At 40.7% G+C, this 23,293-nt stretch overlaps 1 protein-coding gene across 4 annotated transcripts in view; it reads right to left on the reverse strand.

The window, feature by feature from the left end:
* Disp1 (dispatched RND transporter family member 1) overlaps positions 1 to 23,293 on the reverse strand; it is a 199,022-nt gene that overhangs the window by 100,527 nt on the left and 75,202 nt on the right. For 2 of the 4 annotated variants that reach the window (XM_045148268.1, XM_045148262.1), the window contains exon 3: positions 14,444 to 14,572. The exons of 1 other annotated variant lie outside the window; for it this stretch is intronic. The gene's annotated coding sequence lies outside the window, so the exon portion shown is untranslated. Of the gene's footprint in view, positions 1 to 2,115; positions 2,211 to 14,443; positions 14,573 to 23,293 lie in introns of those variants that run through there. One more of the 4 variants, XM_045148285.1, reaches the window with a different exon arrangement.

A 23,293-nucleotide genomic window follows, 5' to 3' on the forward strand; every position in this document is an offset into this window, starting at 1 on the left:
GGAAATAGGTCACTGGGAGCGTTCCCTGGGATTAGCTTCATCCCCTCTGGTCCCGTCCTCTGTCTCTCCACCATGAGCCGAGTGGTCCTCCTCCACGAGGCCCTTCCCCAGGCTCTGCCTCGTCACAGGCCCAGAAGCAACAGAACCAAGTGACCATGAACTGAAATCAAAATAAATCTTTCCAAAATGAATTAACCAAAACAAATCCTTCTTCCTTTAGATTGTTTATGTCAGGTAAAGACTGCTTTGACTGGCTCTTCTTCAAGTGAAGCTCAGCTCAAGATGGCCTCTCACATCAGTCTGGCATCGAAGTACACCGCAACTTCCTGAGCCTTCAGAACTGGAGGGTTGGTCTCCTTAGTGGATGAAAACTAGCTGACACAAGGCTTTGCTGACTTGCTCAAGATGCACCGCAGGTGCTCAGTAAGCACATCCTGATTCACGAGCACCTACATCTGACAGCACAGGTACCAGGTAAAAGCACAGAAGATAATGACACGGGCACGCTCCCGTCACCGGGATCCTTGGATGATCATCTTCTTCATCTTTTTTGTCTTTTCGACGCAGGGTCTCACTCTAGCCCAGGCTGACCTGAAACTCACTATGTAGCCTCAGGGTGGCCTCGAACTCACAGTGATTCTCCTATCTGTGCCTCCCGAGTGCTGGGATTAAGGGTGTGCGCCACCACGGCGCGCTTTGCCACTCTTCTTGCTAACAGACACAGAGGAGCTCCAATCACCGAGAGCCGGGGAGAGACATTCTTCTTGCTGCTGTGCTCTCAGCACTCACTATTCAATTTCCATAGTCTGGTTCTTTGCCATCAGCATTGGAAAACAAACAGGAGTATAACATCGTGTATCGGCTGACCTATCTGAGTCACAGGTAGCACTGGCTTTCCCTCATCTCTTTGTCTCCCTAGCTGCAATGCAGATAACCTGTATGCTGAATAAATGTCAGTTTATCTATACATCTCCTTCCAAATTGTCCTGTGCAAAAATTTTCAAACTTATTTATATGCCAAAGCACCAAAACATCAAGTTTTGGGTCTTGATGTACCCCAAAGGTCCATGTGTTAAAGGCTGGGTTAACAGTCTTGGTGGGGGTCATCTCAGATTTAAACCATAATACAGAGAATGGGACCCAGTCCCCCCTCTCTGCTTCCTGGCTGTGATGACAAGAGCACGCCACCTCCACCTGATGTCTCACGGTGGTGTACTGCGCCACCCCAGGCACGAGGCAACCAATCCGAGACCACTGAAACTGGGAGTCAAAATAAACCTTCCTCTATTTAATTATCTTAGGTATTCTGTCACAGTGCTAGAAAGCTACAGCAGTACTATTTACTAAGTATCATGCTGACTCTTATGAGACACAATAAAACATGATACATACTTAATTCTATTAAATTAGCAATAATTTTATGAGAAAATATTACTATAGATATTTTTAAACAAAACTCAACCAAGGATCTAGGTATCATAATTAAAAACTAATATTCTAGCCGGGTGTGGTGGTGTACACCTTTAATCCCAGTACTTGGAAGGCAGAGGTAAGAGGACTGCCTTGAGTTCAAGGCCAACCTGACACTACATAGTGAATTCCAGGTCAGACTAGGACCAAAGTGAAACCGTACCTTGAGGAAAAAAAAAACAAACAAACTAAAAACTAATATTCTTTTGCTCTTAGATAATCATTTCAAGGCCTTTCATTAGTACTATCATTTAATTGTCCATTTGTTTTGCTCTCCATGTTTGCTAACAGAGAGTAACCAGCAGGCATGGAAATTTATAAGAAAAGGGTAAAGCTAAGCAGTCTATCTATTCAGCTTATCACTTTTCAGTCAGTTTAAGAAAGGAGGCCATTACTATAATTAGCAAGAATTAGGGCTGGAGAGATGGCTTAGCGGTTAAGACATTTGTCTGCAAAGCCAGAGGACCAAGGTTCAATTCCCCAGTACCCATGTAAGAGAGATGCACAAGGTGACACGAGTCTGGAGGCCCATTCTCCTTCTCTCTCTCTCTCAAATATATAAATAAAACTAAACATATTTTTTTTAAAAAAAGAATTGGGCATCATACAAAATGTCAGACTGCCACAGACACTTGAGACTCTCACCTTTGAATACTCAGAGAAAGCGGGAGAGGTTGTGATTGTGCTTCACTGCAGTCCTGACTCTGCCCAGCACACCTCTCCAGAAGTGGAATGAGCTTCTGGAGGCTACAGACACCTGGGCACTCTTTCTTCTCTAGCTCAGGAAGAAGAAAATTCTACAGGTTCCAGAGACCTTTTCATGGGATCTGCAGTGTCAAGCATATTTTCATAATAATATGAAGTCAACAGGATTCCTCTGTGTGCTCAGCCTCTCAAGTGTCCAGCAGCACTTTCCATTGGTTAGCTGATGTATGATCACTGCAGGAGCACACAGAAAAGCCACATGTAAACTACTTAGTCAGGTTCTATTCCCCAGTACCCACATAAAGCCAGATGTACAAAGTGGAACATGCGGGTGGAGTTCGTCTGCAGTGGCTGGAGGCCCTGCCATGCCCATTCTCTGTATTTCTCATCTTTCTATGTCTTTCTGTTTGCAAATAAATAAGTAAATAAAACAAATATTTTTTTTTAATTTTATTTATTTATTTATTTATTTGAGAGCGACAGACACAGAGAGAGAAAGACAGATAGAGGGAGAGAGAGAGAATGGGCACGCCAGGGCTTCCAGCCTCTGCAAACGAACTCCAGACGCGTGCGCCCCCTTGTGCATCTGGCTAACGTGGGACCTGGGGAACTGAGCCTCGAACCGGGGTCCTTAGGCTTCACAGGCAAGCGCTTAACCGCTAAGCCATCTCTCCAGCCCAAAACAAATATTTTTAAAAGTGATTTGCAATATAGAGTCATCCTATTGTAGTTCTTTAGTTTAGCACTTTTCCTGACAGACTATATTCATATTGGCATATAATACAATCTTAAAATAAACTAATGAATAAGCTTTCCTAAAATTGTCTTAATTCTGCTACAGTACAGACTGACAGATACCCTTCACATAAACAAGAGGCTGTTTGATATACTCAATCATGTTTAAGAGTGTAAAGATGTGCTGGCTTAGGTCATAAAAAATAAGAGGGAAGGGACAATGGTAGCAAATCAATATTCTTTAGATTTAGATGTGGGCCTAGAAAAACTGAGGTCTAAACAGTCTGCATATCCAGGGTCCGGGGAGATAATTCACTGCCACCATAGCTACATAGCTAAAATGCTTTTGTGTGTGTATGCAAATGCACACACTGCACACACATGCTTAAAGACCTTGTAACTATCATTAGTGACTAGATCAACTTACCCAATGTAATATACTAACTAGTCACTTAAAGTTTAAGCTTCAGGCTGGAGAGATGGCTTAGCAGTTAAGGCACTTGCCTGTGAAGTCTAAGAATTTTTAAGTTTGAATCGCCAAGTCCCACAGAGCCAGATGCAGAGTGATGCCAGTGTCCAATGTCGCACATGCGCCACAAGGGGGCGCACGTGTCTGGAGTTCATCCACAGTGGCTGAAAGGCCCTGGCATGCCCATTCATTCTCTCTCTCTGCCTCTTTCTTTCAAAAATAAATTTTTAAAAAGTTTAAGCCTCCTCATCCTCTGGTATCGGAGGCAAAGCTTGCATTTTTGAAGCCAAAGATACGTAGATGAAAGTGAAAAGTTCTAATTCAACCTGACTGGTACCAGTGATCACAAAATTTCTACATATCAAACACCCTGAAAGGTCCTAAAAGGTTTTTAATTAGTCAAAATAACAGACTATAACATCCATTCTCAGTATTTTGTTTCAAGAGAAGGCCATCATCTTTTCTGTGGGACACAGTAGGAGAATCCAAGTATTTTCTTTTAACCTTCATGAGTCAGTTGACCTCAATGTAGAAATTACTGAAATGCATTTCTGTACCACAAATTAGGTAAATTCAAACACATACACACACAAATTCCAAAATTTAGAGAAGGGCTGGAGAGATAGATGGCTTAGTAGTTAAGGCACTTGGCTGTGAAGCCAAAGGACCCAGATTAGATTTCCTAGTACCCACATAAGCCAGATGCACAAGGTGGCATATGTATCTGGAGTTCATCTGCAGTGGCTACAAGCCCTGGTGCACCCATATTCTCTCTCTCGAATAAATAAATAAAATAAAAAATTTATTTGAAAAATTTAAAGTAGCAGATGAAGTAAATGACATTTTAAAACACCCTATGTTATTAAGCAGTGGTTCAGAAACTTTCAATAAAATTAAGAGCACTATTAATGTACAAGCTTTCAAAATAGGCTTAACCCTTAATGACAGGGTGGTTTGAAAGTCTGGTTCTAACTTGTTTATTTAGGTCATTGGTTTTAGTGGCTTTTCTTACACTGGGGCTAAAAAATTTCATGAATAATATATAGATTCAAATAGGCAGTTTTACTAAATCACAATGTGTTTCAATTCTACCCATGCACTGTTACAGGCTGTCTGCAAGTTCTGAATGTGAATTTAAAATGCTGTTAGCACTAGTGTGACTTCAATAGCTGACGTTTTAAGATATAATATGCACCCTGAGTGGAATTAATCATTAATAACAGCATGTGTTCCATACATAAAACTGCATTCAAAGCTAGAAAGTATGACCACAAGTCAATTCAATATAACCTGGCCCATACCATAAATGTATATTCTCAGGCCCACTGCAGAGTCTCAACCTGCTTTTTAACAAGATCCCCAGATAATTCATGTGCACATTAAAATGAAAATGAATAGTTTTAACATACATGTGAGGACTGATTGCACATGGAGGTCTGGGCTCTGTGAATACTAAGCACCTGTCTACCAACACTCACCAGAGGCCAAGTTCAAATGGTTTGGCATCTATACACTTTTTTTCTTTTTCCTTTTTTTGTTTTTTGGGGTTCTTTCGTTTGTTTTTGTTTTTGTTTTTGTTTTCGAGGTAGGGTCTCACTCTAGTTCAGGCTGACCTGGAATTCACTATGGAGTCTCAAGGTGGCCTCGAACTCATGGCGCTCCTCCTACCTCTGCCTCCTGAGTGCTGGGATTAAAGGCATGCGCCACCACACCCAGCCCATCTAGACACTTTTAAAGCTTGAAATGATTCATATTTGAGAGTCAAGAGTTACACAATTATTTTCTAGGTTTTTTTTTAACCATGTAGTTCTCTAGAACTATTCTATGATTCAAGTCCACTGCAATTGGAGGTGCGAGCTCCAGAGATGGTTAACTGAAAAGCACTATGGTGTCTCTACGAGGTGGGCACGGCAGGGAGTACTCAGTCACTGAGGCAGGAAGCAATTGTTCTGGGTTACCTTGGTGATGCAGAGGCTCAATATAAAAGTGCTGGACACAGGCAGAGCCCTGGGTTAACGCAGGCCTAAGCTATCAGACACAACTAGGGTCCCAGGCTACATAGAGGTCACAGCAGCCTGAACCCCAGACAAATCTCAGGTCCTGGGACTGGCAGGAATAAGGCTCCTCCCCACTTGCGGGTAGCAGTGAGCCTGGACCCCTGGAAAAATCTCAGGCCCAAGACCAGCAGGAGTAGGGCCACTCCCTCCCCACCCACCCAGGGCACTGGGATGTCCTGAAAAGACGTAGGCTTCCCTCACAGTCCTGTAACCTTTGGCCAGTTGCCTATAACTCCTTAAATGGTATGAGCCAGCAGCTTTCACACATCTCATCCCATGACCCATATCTTATACATCTTCCCGACGCAATGTAGATCACCTGACTCTCTCCCCATGTGCTGGAATGAACGTCCCCAGATGCCAACTAGGCATCAGCAAGCAACCTCTGAACCCACCAATCCCCTCAGGACCCTCCTCTGCTCTCTCTCAACTGCTTATAAAAACTCAGTCCCCTGACAAATAAATAAGCTGTTCTCTGAAGCTGTCTCCTGGGTATTTCTTCCTGTTGCACTCACAGCTACTCAAGACCCTGCCCCACATTGTGCGCCTCCGGGGAGCCAGTGTGCAGTGGCCCCTGAGGAACCAGGGACCCACATAAAATTAGTAAGCCTAGCACCTCCTGTCCTCTCTCTGCTTCCTGACTTGGTACATGACTACTTGCCCACACCACCAGCATGCTCCACCATGAGGTTACACAGCCAAGAACTAAGTGGATGCTGATGCCTTGTCCTTGAGCCTCTTTAACAGTGGTCTGTGTCAGACATTCTGTTTAAAAAAAAATGAAAACCTCTTTCAGTAGAGAAGCTTTCATAAAATTATGACTCATATTTTTAGTCTCTTCTATTATATATCATGGTAATAGTCCATCACATTTTCTATAAACTTCTACCAAGTTTCCTAAAATTAAAATTAAGGCCATGAACTATGTCTTTTTATCATTAGGAAAGAGAGCTAGTGCCTCTGTACACAGGAGAAATTAGTATTTTTTAAATGAATACTTGAAAGGATGGATACCTCTCTGATTAGCAACCCATGTAAGTAGAGGCACAAAAGTAGAGGTAAGAACTGGAAAGCAGCTTGGCCAACCTTACATATCTGATAAGAGGCTGACTTTAAGGTCAAGGCTGACTCTAAAGCCCACAGGCTGGACCAATGCTCCAACAAGTGAGTCACAATCATCTCAGAAGCTTCCTAAAAAGCAGCTTCCTTCACCCTTCTCTGAGGCTGTTTTCATACTGCTCAGACTCTCAGAGCCATAATACTTCTCCCAACATAAGATATTCTTATAACATAAAAAAGTAAAATAAAACCAAAATGGACTCATAGCAAATTACAAAAAGCAAAAATATCCCTGTCTTATAACTGAATGGGCGGGAGAGGGATCTAATTAACTGTAAACACTAATGTCCTTGGACTACATGTCATCAGATGAAAGAAACAAAGAGCTGTGTGCAAACAAACTATTCTAACTGGTCCACGTGTTTCTCACATAGTCGAGGCTAGCAGCTCTGAAGCTATGTGGTTTCTCACCTGAGGCAACACTGATAATTTTTTTTTTCTTGCTTGACACAATGTGGGATGGATTCTTGTTATGTCGCCCAGGCTGGCCTCAAACATTCATTCCTCTGACCTCAGCTTCCCATGTGCTGGAATTACAAGTACCATCACCCAGACAGACCCACCCCTGAACTGTGGACCACGTAATTCATTGCTGTGTGGGCTGTCCTGTGCAGTGTGGGACGTCTGGGAACACCCCTGGCCTCCAGATGCCATTCGATCGCTCCCAACTGTGACAACGCGAACACTTCCAGATGCACACAACTGTCTCCTCTGGGGCAACTGCCGCCAACTGAAAAGTATCTACGCCTATGTACATACTATGTTTAAACAAGTAAGTAAATGTGCTGTAGGAAATGAACTCCATGTTCCTTACTGCTAGAAAAAGAAGTTACAAATACAAACAGGAGGACGATTACATAAAGTCCTCTACTTCTGAGTTGGAATAAAAGGCCAGAACTGAAGACATTTAAAATATAAGCAGGGTATTGAAGAAAGTGTGTGGGTATGGCGGTGCGGTACAGATGTGTGTAATTCCTACTCTGCCCGTGTGGAGAGGAGAACACCAGCACTAGGTCATGTTTTCTATTACTCATCTTCAACAAAAGAAACCAAGGCTCCTTGGAGCCCTACAGCTGAAGAAGATGAACCAGGGCGACAGATGAAAGGAAACCGGATCTCTGAAGGGTTAAAATTACTTTAGAATTTTATTTTATTTCTTAGAATGGGGAAAGAAAGAAGCCCTGGGCTTTGGTTAATAAAGAAGTCTAGTAGAGACCCATGATTTAGATTTCTAAACAGCCCAAGTAAATTTGGGGGTCCTTAATCAGCAGCACAGTTCAGAGAAAGACTACCAAATCCAAACAGTCATCTATTAATAGGCAACTACAGAACAGGTACATTAGGAGGTACCAAGATGAGCAAGACAAGACAGGCCCTTGTCTTAAAAGAGCTGTTTTTCTAGTAGCTTCCTTTACATTCTGAGCTCTTTCAGCTTATAAACTGATAATGGAATAACTCCCATTTTTGTACATAAGGCATATTTTTGCACTTTATTTAGCTTACAGACAAATATAGTATATTATTAATTTTCCTTATTTTATGGATAGAATTTTAAGACTATACAGTGTATGTTTTCAGAACCCTGTATGTATTACCAACACATACAAGGACAATTATAACCATATATGAATAATTAACAAACCTATGCATGTTTGTGTCCATATAATTACTCCTGGAACTTTTTTACACAGTCTGCCTCTAAAAATGTATGAGCTTTGAAAACTGTGGAAACTAAAATAAGTAATGTTTCTTTCAAAAATCTTATTTATGGGGCTTGAGAGATGGCTTAGCGGTTAAGCGCTTGCCTGTGAAGCCTAAGGACCCCGGTTCGAGGCTCGGTTCCCCAGGTCCCACGTTAGCCAGATGCACAAGGGGGCGCACGCGTCTGGAGTTCGTTTGCAGAGGCTGGAAGCCCTGGCGCGCCCATTCTCTCTCTCTCTCCCTCTATCTGTCTTTCTCTCTGTGTCTGTTGCTCTCAAATAAGTAAATAAAAATTTTTTTTTTTTAATCTTATTTATGGTCTGGAGAGATGGCTTAGCAGTTAGGGTGCTTCCTTGCCAAGACTGAGGACCCAGGTTTGATTCTACAGGAGCCATGTAAGCCAGATGCACAAGGTAGCACATGTGTCTGAAGTTTGTTTGCAGTGGCTATAGGCCTTGGTGTGCCCATTATCTCTCTCCCTTCTTCCCTCCCTCCCTCCCTCCCTCCCTCCTTTTCTCTCTCTCTCCCTCTCAAATAAATAAATTTAAATTTGAATAAACTTATTTGACCATGCACAGAAGTGGAAGTTTTAAAATTATTAGTATATAATTTTTGTGTTTGAAATTTGTAATTGGTTATGTTTCTTATTGCTGCAACAAATACCTGACAAAAACAAGTTAGAGAAGAAAGGGTTTATTGGGGTTCACAGTCCAAGGGCAGAGTCCATTATGGTAGAAAAGTCATGGAAGCAGAAAACTGAGGCAGCTGATCACATTGTCTATAGTCAGGAAGGAAGAAGAGATGCATGCTGGTGTTTAGCTCACTTTCTCCTTTATATAGTCCAGAACCCCAGTGCCTATGGGGTGGTGCTGCCCATAGTTATGACTGGGTCTTCCCACCTCAATTAACCTAGCCTAAAAACTCCCTCCCAGACCCAGAGGTTTGTTTCCATTGTGATTCTAAATCCAATCAAGTTGGCAAGATTAATTATCACAGAATTACTGAGCCCAGAATTCTTTTTGTGGTATTTAAATTGCATTGTCAAGTAGCCCTCTAAATCCTACAACTAGACAAATAGTAGGCCATATGACCTTTCTAAAATAACAACAACAAAACCTAGTTTTAAAAGCACGCAACCATTCACAAACGCATTTTAACTGTATTGGCTTACTAGCATTACAATATAGGTTCTTCAATGGTCGCTTATGTCCACTCCAGAGGCTCACTAATCCTCCTGGCACATGGCACGTTCTATACAAACAGTGCACCCTAGCATTACTTCTGAAATTTTTCTCTTGCAACTTTTTATTATTTTCCAGCTTCTATATATTTGTCACTGTTTATTAATTTCTAATCAGTTCTACAAATATTCTAAAGATATTTAATGTACTTTTATTATTTTCTCTAGTAAGCTTAGCCTATCATAAGAGCTTCTTTTATTTTGTCAAATTCTACGTAAAAACAAGTCAGAGAAATGAGACCCACACAAAGTGGGACACTTTTAAAGCAGATCAAAGGAAACAGTCAAAGATTTTCCTCTCTTCATAAAGTTACAATGAGAAAAAGGTAGTCCCTTAAATTGACCAATAAATTTTCAGTTTTCTTCTTCCTCCCTAGACAAAGATACTTTTAAGCCTAATGGGCAAACGAACCTAGGAAGCTTCAATTTCCTTTTCCCTCTGCCATTGTATTGGAACACTTCTAAATATTTACCATTCCCAGATGACTAAAATAGGGTGAGAAAGCTTTGTTGTGCGGATGGTGGGGGGTGGGGGGCAGAGTTGTGCAACATTCTCACGCCCATATAACTTAAGAAAGAAAAACCCAATCTTGAAAGAGGAAACAAAATTATTGAAGCATATGATTATTTTTAGTTCAAAATTCTTCTAGGTTATCACACAATTTGAACACTAAGTGGTAAACAGACATAATGAAATAACCACAACATCTAGAAGGTCTCCACTTCCATTTCAAACAGAAATCAAATAATTCCTTTTATGTGCATAGAATATTTTCATAAGAATTTAGAAAATTCTGCCGGGCGTGGTGGCGCACGCCTTTAATCCCAGCACTCGGGAGGCAGAGGTAGGAGGATCGCCAAGAGTTCGAGGCCACCCTGAGACTCCATAGTGAATTCCAGGTCAGCCTGGGCTAGAGTGAGACCCTACCTCGAAAACCCAAAAAAAAAAAAAAAAAAAAAAAAAAGAATTTAGAAAATTCTCAATCTACAGAAAAGAAAATGCCTAGAATTTTTCTAAATGTTATTAGTTAAAGTCTATACACCTTTCCACCTCAAAATCTTCCTTTTCTTGGTCTAGGCTTCTGAAAAAACTACCTGTGTAAGTGTCCTGAATCATTATCCCTAAGTTATATACATGTCAGATACACACACATATATATTAATTATATAACATTAACATATATATACACACATATGTGTGTATGTGGGTGGGTGGGTGGGTGGGTGGGTGGGTGGATGGATGGATGGATGGATGGATGGATGGATGGATAGATAGATAGATAGATAGATAGATAGATAGATAGATAGATCGATCTAAAAACATGGTCCATGGTATAGCTTTTAAAAGTAAGATTATATTCTGTCTCCTCCAAAATCTAGAAAAAAGGATTATAAAGGCAGTAGTGTTCCTTTAAACCAAAACTAAGGATATAAACGATCTGTAACAATCTTTAACAACTGAAAATATTACACTGATCATTTTGCGATCACAAACTATACATAGGTAGTTGCCAATAAATCCATTAAGAAACTCTGCATGGCTTGTGGGCCCAACCCGGCAAAGGAACTGTGGAAAGAGAAAATAAACATCTTAAAACTTCATTAATGTGAGCAACTGAGATACTACTTCAACCCTAAAGGATATGGCAAATTCTATTCTACTGATAAATGGTTCCCTAAAAGTTATTGTTCTATGTATAAAATATCATTCTGAAACTCTTTGGACATTGTATTTTAGGACACACCCTTCTGTCTCCACACTGAAAAATCACATTTTCCACTAAACCATCCTGAGTAGTTCAATTAAAAAGGAAAATGTTAAGCTGGGTGTGGTGACATACTCTTTTATTTTTTTTGTTTTGTTTTGTTTTGGAGGTAGGGTCTCGCTCTAGCCCAAGCTGGGCATGGTGGTGCACACCTTTAAACCCAGCACTGGGGAGGCAGAGGTAGGAGGAGGACCACTAAGAGTTGGAGGCTACCCTGAGACTACACAGTGAACTCCAGATCAGCCTGGACTAGAGAAAGACCCTACCTCAAAAAAAGAAAAGAAAAGAAAAACCAGGAAACTGTTGCCCTCAAAATGGAATTGCTTTACTGTGATAAACAGCCTTCCCATGGCAAAGGAACCTGCCACAAAGGCCCACACAGACCTCATTCCCTAAAGGTCACATCAGAGGTGATCTCCGTAAACAATGTTTCTGGTTACAAAGCACCCTCTCACATTGAGGAAAACTGGACCACACAAGTACAATCATGATCAGTGAAGTAGCAGCCCTCTAGGATCCAGCATCTCGGTGCCCTCAGCATGTTTCCAGTCCTTCTCACACGTCTATGCTTGTCCCCCTCTAAAATATAACCAAGACTGCACTTCCTTCTTTCCCCCATCTTTGTTAAAACAGTCACTCTTTCAAGTTAAACTTTATGAACTACAATGTTTGTATAACATTGCATCCCATAGTTACATCAAAGTTTATTTAAGCATTTCCCTTACAAGAGCTTTTAGATTGCTTTTTATTTCTTTCTTTCTTTTTGGGTTTTCCGAGGTAGGGTCTCACTCTAGCCCAGGCTATCCTAGAATTCACTATGTAGTCTCAGGCTGGCCTCAAACACAGTGGCCCTCCTACCTCTGCCTCCCTAGTGCTAGGATTAAAGGCATGCGCCATCCCACCTGGCTTTTTTTTTAAATATATATAACATATACAAATTTTAAAGTGCCTCAATCATGAGTCATCAATCATGAATGATAATAACTTTATGCATGATTTTTTGCATATTTATCATCACTTCCTTAAAATTCCTATATATTATAGCTGGTTTCTTGAATACTATATTCAATATTCCATATTTATTTATTTCAACAAATCTTCACCAATGCAATGTTAAATTATTTTGCTAATCTTAACAAAAGTATCTGAATATAAACTTATATTTCTTTGATTATTAAGGGAAAAATCTTTTTATTCTAATTTTTGGAGACAAGGTCTCATTAGGTGTAAGAGACTAGCCTTTAACTTGCTAGGTTACCCAGGATGGCGTTAAACGTGAAATCTTTCTGCCTCAGCCTCCCAAATGTTGGCGTCATAGGGATTTTACTACCGTGCCAAGCACAGAAATTTTCTTCTGTATGTGCTGGCAATGTGTGTCCTGTTTGGGAACTGCTTTTGCTTCTAATAAGCCTGGTCTTTTCTTCCTTCCTTCCTTCCTTTCCTTCTTTCTTTTTTATATGAAATTTTATTTACTTATTTGCATGAGAGAGAGAGAGAAAGATGCAGATAGAAAGAGAGAGAATGGGCATGCCAGGGCCTCCAGCCACTGCAAATGAACTCCAGATATATATGCGTGTCTGGCTTACATGGGTAACAGGGAATCGAACCTGGGTCCTTAAGCTTCTCAGGCAAGCACCTTAACTGCTAAGCCATCTCTCCAGCCCAAGCCTGGTGTTTTCTTAGCAAGCTGTGTTTTCAAACAATTCAAGAGAAAATATTACTTTTGATCAAATGATAGTATTACTAGTTTGCTTTTCACCTTTTATTTATATGTTTTATGTCTTTAAAAAATGGTTTTAGCCAGGCATAGTGGCTCAGTCCTATAGATGAACTACTGCAAGGCTGAAGATTAGTTGAGCCCAGAAGTTCAAGGCCAACCAACACAGCAAAACCTAATCTTAAAAAAAAAATAGAAAGTTTCTTTAACTTAAAACATTCTTTATGGGGTGGGAGAGATGGATTAGCAGTTAAGGTGCTTGCCTATAAAGCCAAAGGGCCCAGGTTCAATTCCCCTGTACCCACATAAGGCAGATGCACAAGGTGCCACATGCATCTGGAGTTTCTTTGCAGTGGCTAGAGGCCCTGGTGCACCCATTCTCTCTCTTTGTGTGTGTGTGTCTGTTTCTCCCTCCCTCTCTCTCTCAACTAAATAAATAAATATTCTTTATAATCTATGAAGACATATATTCAAGTTGTAAATCCTCCAATACATGAGTAGTATGTATACAAGTTCTCAATGTGTTTACAACCCTTCCTGATACACATGAGGTCACTAAAAACGAGAGACAGACACACTCACTTGGTCTCTGCGCAACCTCACATCACAGCGCTCCTCATCTAACAGCCAATACTAAAACTCCACCCATGCGGTAGGCATCAGATGAACTAAAACTCCACCCATGCGGTAGGCATCAGATGAACTAAAACTCCACCCATGCGGGAGGCATCAGATGAACTAAAACTCCACCCATGCAGTAGGCATCAGATGAACTAAAACTCCACCAATGCGGTAGGCATCAGATGAACTAAAACTCCACCCATGCGGTAGGCATCAGATGAACTAAAACTCCACCCATGCGGTAGGCATCAGATGTGTGGATTTGGGTTTAAAGCAACTCAACATGTTATGAGAAATAGGAGCATGGAAAATAGTTTAGTGAGGCCTTAGGTAGCTGAACATCTATGTCCAACGTCTCACTGCCACAGAATAAGCAGGATTTACACCTAGCAGTCAAGGCCTTGTTAGGGCTCAGTGGTAGAGTGTGATAGCATGATGAGGCCCTGGGTTAATCCTTAATACCACCAAAATAAATAAATAAAATAAAACTTTACAAGGACTTGCAGAAGCCTTCCCCAAGAGAGCTCATTCCAGTCTAAGGTAAAACTACTAAGAAAAGCTACCAGGTAAACATACATTAACTAAAGTGTTCCTTTGATTTATGTACCAGAAATAACTAGTTAAGCTTAATGTCTTTACACACAAACTGTGTTATTAATTCTAAAGAGTAGACCTCAGCTTTCCTATCATTTCATTTTTTAACATTACAAAAGCTCCCTTAAAAATCTTTCTAAGAATTGAAAAGAACATTTGAAGGGTTTTGTTCTCAAAAGTAAACTTACACAACATGACAGGCAGTATGTTTCCTAATACCTTATCCACAGTGTAAGTGATCCATCCTACCTTCCACAGAGGCTGGGCTGAGAGGATCACATGGTGTCACCCTGAAGCCATCCAGAGCACAGCTCCTCCCTGCTGGCCCCTCAGTCACCCCGCTTTCTGCAGCCACTGAGCAAGCACCTTGGAGCCAACCTAATATTAAATCAAAGGACTGCTGGTTAGACACGTACAACTAAAAGCACTAGCCAGGAATTATGAACTTACAAATAATTCAAATCAGCTTAATCATAACAAATTTACATTCAAATCAAAATACTGAGATGTAGTAGCCAACAGGCTAAATATAAGTTGGCGGTGACTCATGCCGGCCCGTCGGGGAAGCGCAGTGACACCTGTGAGACTAGACACTGGCCCAGCCTTTCCAAAGGACAGCGGTCACAGCTATTTACCTTACAAAACCCTTTTTGGAGAAAACCTTTTGTCACAGGAATTTACGTCATGACTACATGTGAAAATACAACAAAATAGTACTAACAAGGACATGTGTTGCAAAGTCCTTTAGAAAAAGAAAAAGCAAAAGAAGGAAATAGGAGAACAGCAAGAAAGCAGAAACAAAGGGTACAACATGGAAAACCAGCTATACAAAGGTCCAACACCTGCAGACAGCAGACCTCCATGCAGCCTTTCTACAAAGCCTGCATTCTATTTTTACGGAGACAGGGTTTTACACAGTAGCCAGGCTGTACACTGTCCATCTGCCTGTCTCAGACACCTGCGTACTGAGGCAGGGTTCCACGTCTGACTCTAGTTTAGGACGGTTTGTCACTGATGGTCTCAGTGCTCTCGCATGGAGCTCAGGCTGTCCTGGAGCCTCTACTTAGCCCCGCCCGGCCTTGGACTTGCTATCATCCACCTGAGCCTCTGAGCTCTGGGATTACAGGCAACACCACATCTGACTTCCATTTTTATTTTTTAATCTAGTCTCTGTTAAAATTTTATTTATTTATTTGAGACGGAGAGGGAGACAGCAATCACACGGGTGTACCAAGGTATTTTGCCACTGCAAACAAACTCCAGGTGCATGCACCACTTTGAGCACCTGGCTTTACGTGGGTACTAGGAAATTGAATCTGGACAGACAGGCTTTACAAGCAAGTGCCTTATGCACTAAGCCATCTCCCCAGCCCCTGACTTCCATCTTTAAATGAACACTTTAATATGTTTAACTTTCCTTTTAAATATATTTTCAAAATAGTCCAATGGTACTTTAACATCCTGTAAATATGATCAATAAATTGTCTTAGCAATTAAGACGCTTGCCTGAAAAGCCAAAGGGCCACAGTTCAATTCCCCAGAACCCACATAAGCCAGATGCACAAAGTGGTATATGCATCAAGAGTTCATTTGCAGTGACTGGAGCCCCTGGCATGCTCATTTTCTATTCTCTCTCTCTCAAATAAATAAAAATAAAATATTTTTTAAAAAAGATTTTTTTTAAGTAGGGTCTCACTGTAGGCTGACCTATAATTCACTATGTAGTCTCAAACTAACCTTCAACTCACATGATCCTCCTACCTCAGCCTTTCAAGTACTGGGGCAAAAGGGGAGGGGTGCACCACCACTCCTGACTTAGTTTTTATTTTTTAAAGCTATTTTTAAGGCCTGCCCACATTCCTTTTCTCATCCAATCTCAGGAGCACAGTACCACAGAAGAAAAGGGGATAGAAAGGAAGGAGCCAGAAAGGCCTCTGATAAATGAGAAGCCCACACCAAAAAATCCTGTCAAGAGCAATGTACTGATCACTTACCAGAAACCACAGAGTACCGAGCCTTGCAGGCAGCACAAGTCATGTTTAACACAGTAACGTACGGAAAACACTAAAAGGTTCATTGCCACTGTTAGACTGTCACTGGCCATCTCAATAAGGAATAATGGTATACCGAGTGGAACACTTTAGAGTGCTGCTAAGCTCTTGGTTGCTGGCTCACTGTTTACTTTAGGCTTTAGCTTTGTTTTAGGATCTGCAGACCCTGAGCTATAATAAAGGAAGATAGTCATTATGCTCGTCAATACACTGGCCAAAAGAATCAATGGATGACCAAGATCTGCCTGAACATCTCCTTAATTCTTTATTTCCTTTAAAATGCCAAGTATTAGCTCTGATTGGCATGACCATGTCATTTTCTAGGACTACATTACAATGCTCCACTGTTAAAATCATTTCCAAAGTGTTTTTCAAGCATTTCTTTGGGTTCACCTTGATTTTAGGGACCTGTAGCTTGGGTCAAAGGTTTCCAACTCGAATTCCACAGTCAGCACTGTGCAGGGTCAGGTCCACACCTCCATCCTGAGCCTCAGCCGGTACCACCACTCTCCCCAGAAAGCTCCATCCACATCACTCACTGGCCTCCCTTCAGCAGCTTCTATTGGCAATGATCCTTTCTTCATGTCTAGCTGTTCCCTTGGGTTGGACCTCTGGACCTTGCTTTTTTCTTCAAAGATCTGTCCTAAGGCTTCCCAGTGAAGCCTTTGAAGACCTTCCCATCCTACTCAATTACCTAACTAGACTTGACCTTAAAAACACTAGTCACGTAAGGTAAAAAGGAGACATCAAGGGTAGAGAAAGGAAGGGAGGAGGATACTTAATAGGTTGATATTGTATATATGTAATTACAATGATTGTAATGGGGAGGTAATAGATGGAGAATGGAATTTCAAATGGGAAAGTGTGGGGGTGGGGAGGGACGGAATTACCATGGGATATATTTTATAATCATGGAAAATGTTAATAAAAATTTAAAAAAAAACAAAACACTAATCACGCATGACGCGTACTTGTTCCGGCGACCTGCGAACGCCATCTAAAGTCAGGTGATGGCAGGGACAACATCCACTGGCTCACATGTCCCCAGTGTTGGGCACGCATGCATCCCAAACACTGGAAGTCACTGTCACTAAGCCATTTTGCTGCCTGCAACAAACTGGCGTAGACATGACCCCCATTTGATAGACTGAAAGCAACTTGTGCAAAACCACCAAGTCAGGAAGAGTAAAAACAGAACAAAGCTACACCCCTCTGAGCCAGGGACCTCATGTTTCTCTTCTTGTAGATTTTTTCCTTAACTTATTTTTTTTCTTTTTTGGTAGGGTCTCACTCTAGCAGAGGCTGAGCTGGAATTCACTATGTAGTCTCAGGTGGCCTCAAACTCACAGCGATCCTCCTACCTCTGCCTCCTCCCGAGGGCTGGGATAAAAGGTGTGCACCACCACGCCCAGCTCTCTTCTTGCAGCGTTTATAACTTACTCATGTATCTATCCAAATCTAGGTGTAAAATTTCAAATATAAAAGTACGAAAAAGGGCTGGAGAGATGGCTTAGCGGTTAAGCACTTGCCTGTGAAGCCTACGGACCCCGGTTCGAGGCTCGGTTCCCCAGGTCCCACGTTAGCCAGATGCACAAGGGGGCGCACGCGTCTGGAGTTCGTTTGCAGAGGCTGGAAGCCCTGGCGCGCCCATTCTCTCTCTCTCCCTCTATCTGTCTTTCTCTCTGTGTCTGTCGCTCTCAAATAAATAAATAAAAAATTTTTTAAAAAAGTACGAAAAATATAAAAATAGACCAGCATTGTGAACACACAATTACCTACTCCCTAGTTTGATAAAAATTTAACATATGGGGCTGGAGAGATGGTTCAGTGGTTAAGACACTTGCCTGCAAAGTCTAAGGACCCAGTTTCGACTCCCCAGAACCAACATAAACCAGAAGCACAAGGTGGCACATGTGTCTGGAGCTCATTTATAGAGGCTAGAGGCTAGAGGCTATGGTGTGCCCATTTTCTCTTTCTCATAAAGAAATAAAAAATAAAAATAAAATATTTTGGGGGCTGGAGAGATGGCTTAGTGGTTAAGCGCTTGCCTGTGAAGCCTAAGGACCTTGGTTTAAGGCTCTACTCCCCAGGACCCACGTTAGCCAGATGCACAAGGGAGTGCACACGTCTGGAGTTCGTTTGCAGTGGCTGGAAGCCCTGGCACGCCCATTCTCTCTCTCTCTCTCGCCCCCCACCCTGTCTTTCTCTCTGTGTCTGTTGCTCTCAATAAATAAACAAAAAAAATTTTTTTTAATAAAATATTTTTAAAAGGAAAAAAGAACATACCTGTATCTGTTGTTTTGCAAATGTATTATATATGCTTTACAAATAGAATTAAGTCACTGTAGAACATTCTGAGACCCTATTTTTTTTCTTCCAAAGAGACCTGGCTAATTATCCTGGGTTTGAGGCTTCTGCTCTTATGAAATGCCTTAAGTACACAGGAATCCATACCCAGGGCACGTACTGTTCTACATGCTTTCAAACTTTACACATACTATCAGAGCTTCTCATTTTGTAGCTTCTTTGCTCAATGCACTCAAGACATGTTCACATAACCCCGCTTCATTCTCTAGCACTGCTAACTTTTATTCCGCAGTATGCAGAGCTGGGGTTTACTGGTTCTTGCGTGTTGCACTTAGCTGTCTTTGGTGGGCTGCAGTACTGCAGTCGAGGCGCGTCGCCTAGAATGTGTGCATAAATGGTCCCCAGGTAGCTGACTAGCAGAGAAGCTGCTGAGAAGACAGCCATGAGCACAGAAAACGCACAGCTGCTTGCCAGTGTCATTGCTCAAGCGTCACTGTGACATACGGCTAATGACGAAGCAGTCTCTTGCCCACCACGACAGGCCAGAGCCAGACCTTTCCACACACCCCTAACATTTATGAAATGAAACAACTGGCAGGTTAGGTGTGGTAGTGCACGTCTTTAATCCCAGCACGCTGGAGGCAGGAGGAGGAGGATTGTTGGGAGTTTGAGGCCAGTCTGGGGCTGATCCAGGTCAGCCTGAGCCATAGACCCTACTTCCAAACAAAAAGAATGCCAGAATCAAAGAACATTATTTAATAATTTATTAAACATTCGTTCTCTGTCAGACATTGTACAGAGAATTTTAAATAAATGAGACCCTTTAATCCTCATGATAATCCAAAGAGGCAACTATTGTGAACACCCCATTTTTTTCCATCTGATAGATCATTTCCCTTGGTAACTCTTTACAGAATTTTCCTGGCTGTTTTGACATTTTTTTTTCTTCCAGGAAAAATTTAAAATCATAAACAAATTTTTTTTTTTATAAATTTTTATTAACATTTTTCATGATTATAAACTATATCCCATGGTAATTCCCTCCCTCCCCACCCCCACACTTTCCCGTTTGAAATTCCATTCTCCATCATATTACCTCCCCATTACAATCATTGTAATTACATATATACAATATCAACCTATTAAGTATCCTCCTCCCTTCCTTTTTCCACCCTTTATGTCTCCTTTTCAACTTACTGGCCTCTGCTACTAAGTATTTTCATTCTCACGCAGAAGCCCAGTCATCTGTAGCTAGGATCCACATATGAGAGAGAACATGTGGCGCTTGGCTTTCTGGGCCTGGGTTACCTGACTTAGTATAATACTTTCCAGGTCCATCCATTTTTCTGCAAATTTCATAACTTCATTTTTCTTTACCGCTGAGTAGAACTCCATTGTATAAATGTACCACATCTTCATTATCCACTCATCTGTTGAGGGACATCTAGGCTGGTTCCATTTCCCAGCTATTATAAATTGAGCAGCAATAAACATGGTTGAGCATGTACTTCTAAGGAAATGAGATGAGTCCTTTGGATATATGCCTAGGAGCGCTATAGCTGGGTCATATGGTAAATCAATCTCTAGCTGTTTTAGGAACCTCCACACTGTTTTCCACAACGGCTGGACCAGATTGCATTCCCACCAGCAGTGCAGAAGGGTTCCTTTTTTTCCACATCCCCGCCAACATTTATGATCATTTGTTTTCATGATGGTGGCCAATCTGACAGGAGTGAGATGGAATCTCAATGTAGTTTTAATCTGCATTTCCCTGATGACTAGTGACGTAGAACATTTTTTTAGATGCTTATATGCCATTCGTATTTCTTCCTTTGAGAACTCTCTATTTAGCTCCATAGCCCATTTTCTGATTGGCTTGTTTGATTCCTTATTAGTTAACTTTTTGAGTTCTTTGTATATCCTAGATATTAATCCTCTATCAGATATATAGCTGGCGAAGATTTTTTCCCATTCTGTAGGTTGCCTCTTTGCTTTTTTCACTGTGTCCTTTGCGGTGCAAAATCTTTGTAATTTCATGAGGTCCCAGTGGTTAATCTGTGGTTTTATTGCCTGAGCAATTGGGGTTGTATTCAGAAAGTCTTTGCCAAGACCAATATGTTGAAGGGTTTCCCCTACTTTTTCCTCTAGCAGTTTCAAAGTTTCCGGTCTGATGTTAAGGTCTTTAATCCATTTGGACTTAATTCTTGTGCATGGCGAGAGAGAAGAATCTATTTTCATCCTTCTGCAGATATTTATCCAGTTTTCAAAACACCATTTGCTGAAGAGGCTGTCTCTTCTCCAATGAGTATTTTTGGCATTTTTATTGAATATCAGGTGGCTATAGCTACTTGGGCTTACACCTGGGTCCTCTATTCTGTTCCACTGATCTACATGTCTGTTTTTGTGCCAGTACCATGCTGTTTTTGTTACGATGGCTCTGTAGTATAGGTTAAAATCAGGTATGGTGATACCACCAGCCTCTTTTTTGTTGCTCAGTATTATTTTAGATATTCGAGGTTTTTTGTGATTCCAAATGAATTTTTGGATTGTTTTTTCTATTTCCATGAAGAAAGCCTTTGGAATTTTGATAGGGATTGCATTAAATGTGTAGATTGCTTTAGGTAAGATTGCCATTTTCACAATATTGATTCTTCCAATCCAGGAACAAGGGATGTTTCTCCACTTTCTAGTGTCTTCTGCAATTTCTCGCTTGAGTGTTTTAAAGTTCTCATTGTATAGATTCTTTACTTCCTTGGTTAGGTTTATTCCAAGGTATTTTATTTTTTTTGATGCAATTTTGAATGGGAGTGATTCTCTGATTTCATCCTCTGTGTGTTTGTTGTTAGCATATATGAAGGCTACTGATTTCTGTGTATTTATTTTGTATCCTGCTACATTGCTGTAGGTTTTGATCAGCTCTAACAGCTTGCTAGTAGAGTCTCTAGGGTCCTTTATGTATAGAATCATGTCATCTGCAAATAATGATAACTTGATTTCTTCCTTTCCAATTTGTATCCCTTTTATGTGTGTCTCTTGCCTTATTGCTATGGCTAAGACTTCCAAAACTATATTAAATAAAAGTGGGGACAGTGGACACCCTTGTCTTGTTCCTGATTTTAGTGGAAAAGCTTCCAGTTTTTCCCCATTTAGTAATATGTTGGCTGTAGGCTTGTCATAAATAGCCTTTATTATATTGAGATATGTTCCTTCTATTCCCAGTCTCTGTAGGACTTTTATCATGAAGGGATGTTGGATTTTGTCAAATGCTTTCTCTGCATCTAATGAGATGATCATGTGATTTTTGTCCTTCAACCCGTTTATGTAATGTATTACATTTATAGATTTGCGTATGTTGAACCATCCCTGCATCTCTGGGATAAAGCCTACTTGGTCAGGGTGAATGATCTTTTTGATATACTCTTGTATTCTGTTTGCCAGTATTTTGTTGAGAATTTGTGCATCTATGTTCATGAGGGAGATTGGTCCGTAATTTTCTTTTTTTGTTCTATCTTTGCCTGGTTTTGGTATCAGGGTGATGCTGGCCTCATAGAAGGAGTTTGGTAGAATTCCTTCTTTTTCTATTTCCTGGAAAAGCTTAAGAAGCAATGGTGTTAGCTCTTCCTTAAAAGTCTGGTAAAATTCAGCAGTGAATCCATCTGGGCCTGGGCTTTTTTTAGTTGGGAGATTATTGATAACTGTTCGGATCTCCATGTTGGTTATAGGTCTATTTAAGTGATTAATCTCATTTTGATTTAATTTAGGTAGGTCATATAGATCCAGGAAATCATCCATTTCTTTCAGATTTTCATACTTTGTGGAGTATATGCTTTTGTAGTATGTCCCTATGATTTTTTGAATTTCTCTGGAATCTGTTGTGATGTTGCCTTGTTCATCTCTGATTTTATTAATTTGTGTCTCTTCTCTCTTTCTTTTGGACAGATTTGCTAAGGGTTTATCAATCTTGTTTATCCTTTCAAAGAACCAACTCTTTGTTTCATTAATTCTTTGGATTGTTCTTTTTGTTTCTATTTCATTAATTTCTGCCCTAATCTTTATTATTTCTTCCCGTCTACTAATTTTTGGTTTGCCTTGTTCTTCTTTTTCCAAGGCTTTAAGGCGAAGCATTAGGTCGTTTACTTGCGACCTTTCTAATTTCTTAATATAGGCACTTAAGGCTATAAATTTACCTCTTAGAACTGCCTTCATTGTGTCCCAGAGATTTTGGTATGTTGTGTTCTCATTATCATTTGACTCTATAAATTTTTTGATTTCCTTTTTGATTTCTTCATTGACCCACTCATCATTTAGTAGTGTATTGTTTAGTTTCTATGATTTTGTGTATGCTCTATAGCCTTTCTTGCTACTGATTTGTAGTTTAATTCCATTGTGGTCAGATAGAATGCAAGGAATTATTTCAATTTTCCTGAATTTGTTAAGATTTGCTTTATGTCCTAATATATGGTCTATTTTAGAGAATGTTCCATGTGCTGCTGAAAAGAATGTATATTCTGCAGCCTTTGGATGAAATGTCCTGTATATATCTGTTAGGTCCATTCCTTCTATGACCTCATTTAGTCCAGATGCCTCTCTGTTTATTCTTTCCCTGGATGACCTGTCAATTGATGAGAGTGGGGTGTTAAAGTCACCCACCACCACTGTGTTTGGTGTTATCTGTGACCTTAGTTCTAATAGTGTTTGTTTGACGAATTTGGGAGCCCCCATGTTAGGTGCATATATGTTT

This window comes from Jaculus jaculus, chromosome 1 (assembly GCF_020740685.1).
Source record: "Jaculus jaculus isolate mJacJac1 chromosome 1, mJacJac1.mat.Y.cur, whole genome shotgun sequence".
Classification (NCBI taxonomy): Eukaryota; Metazoa; Chordata; class Mammalia; order Rodentia; family Dipodidae; genus Jaculus; species Jaculus jaculus.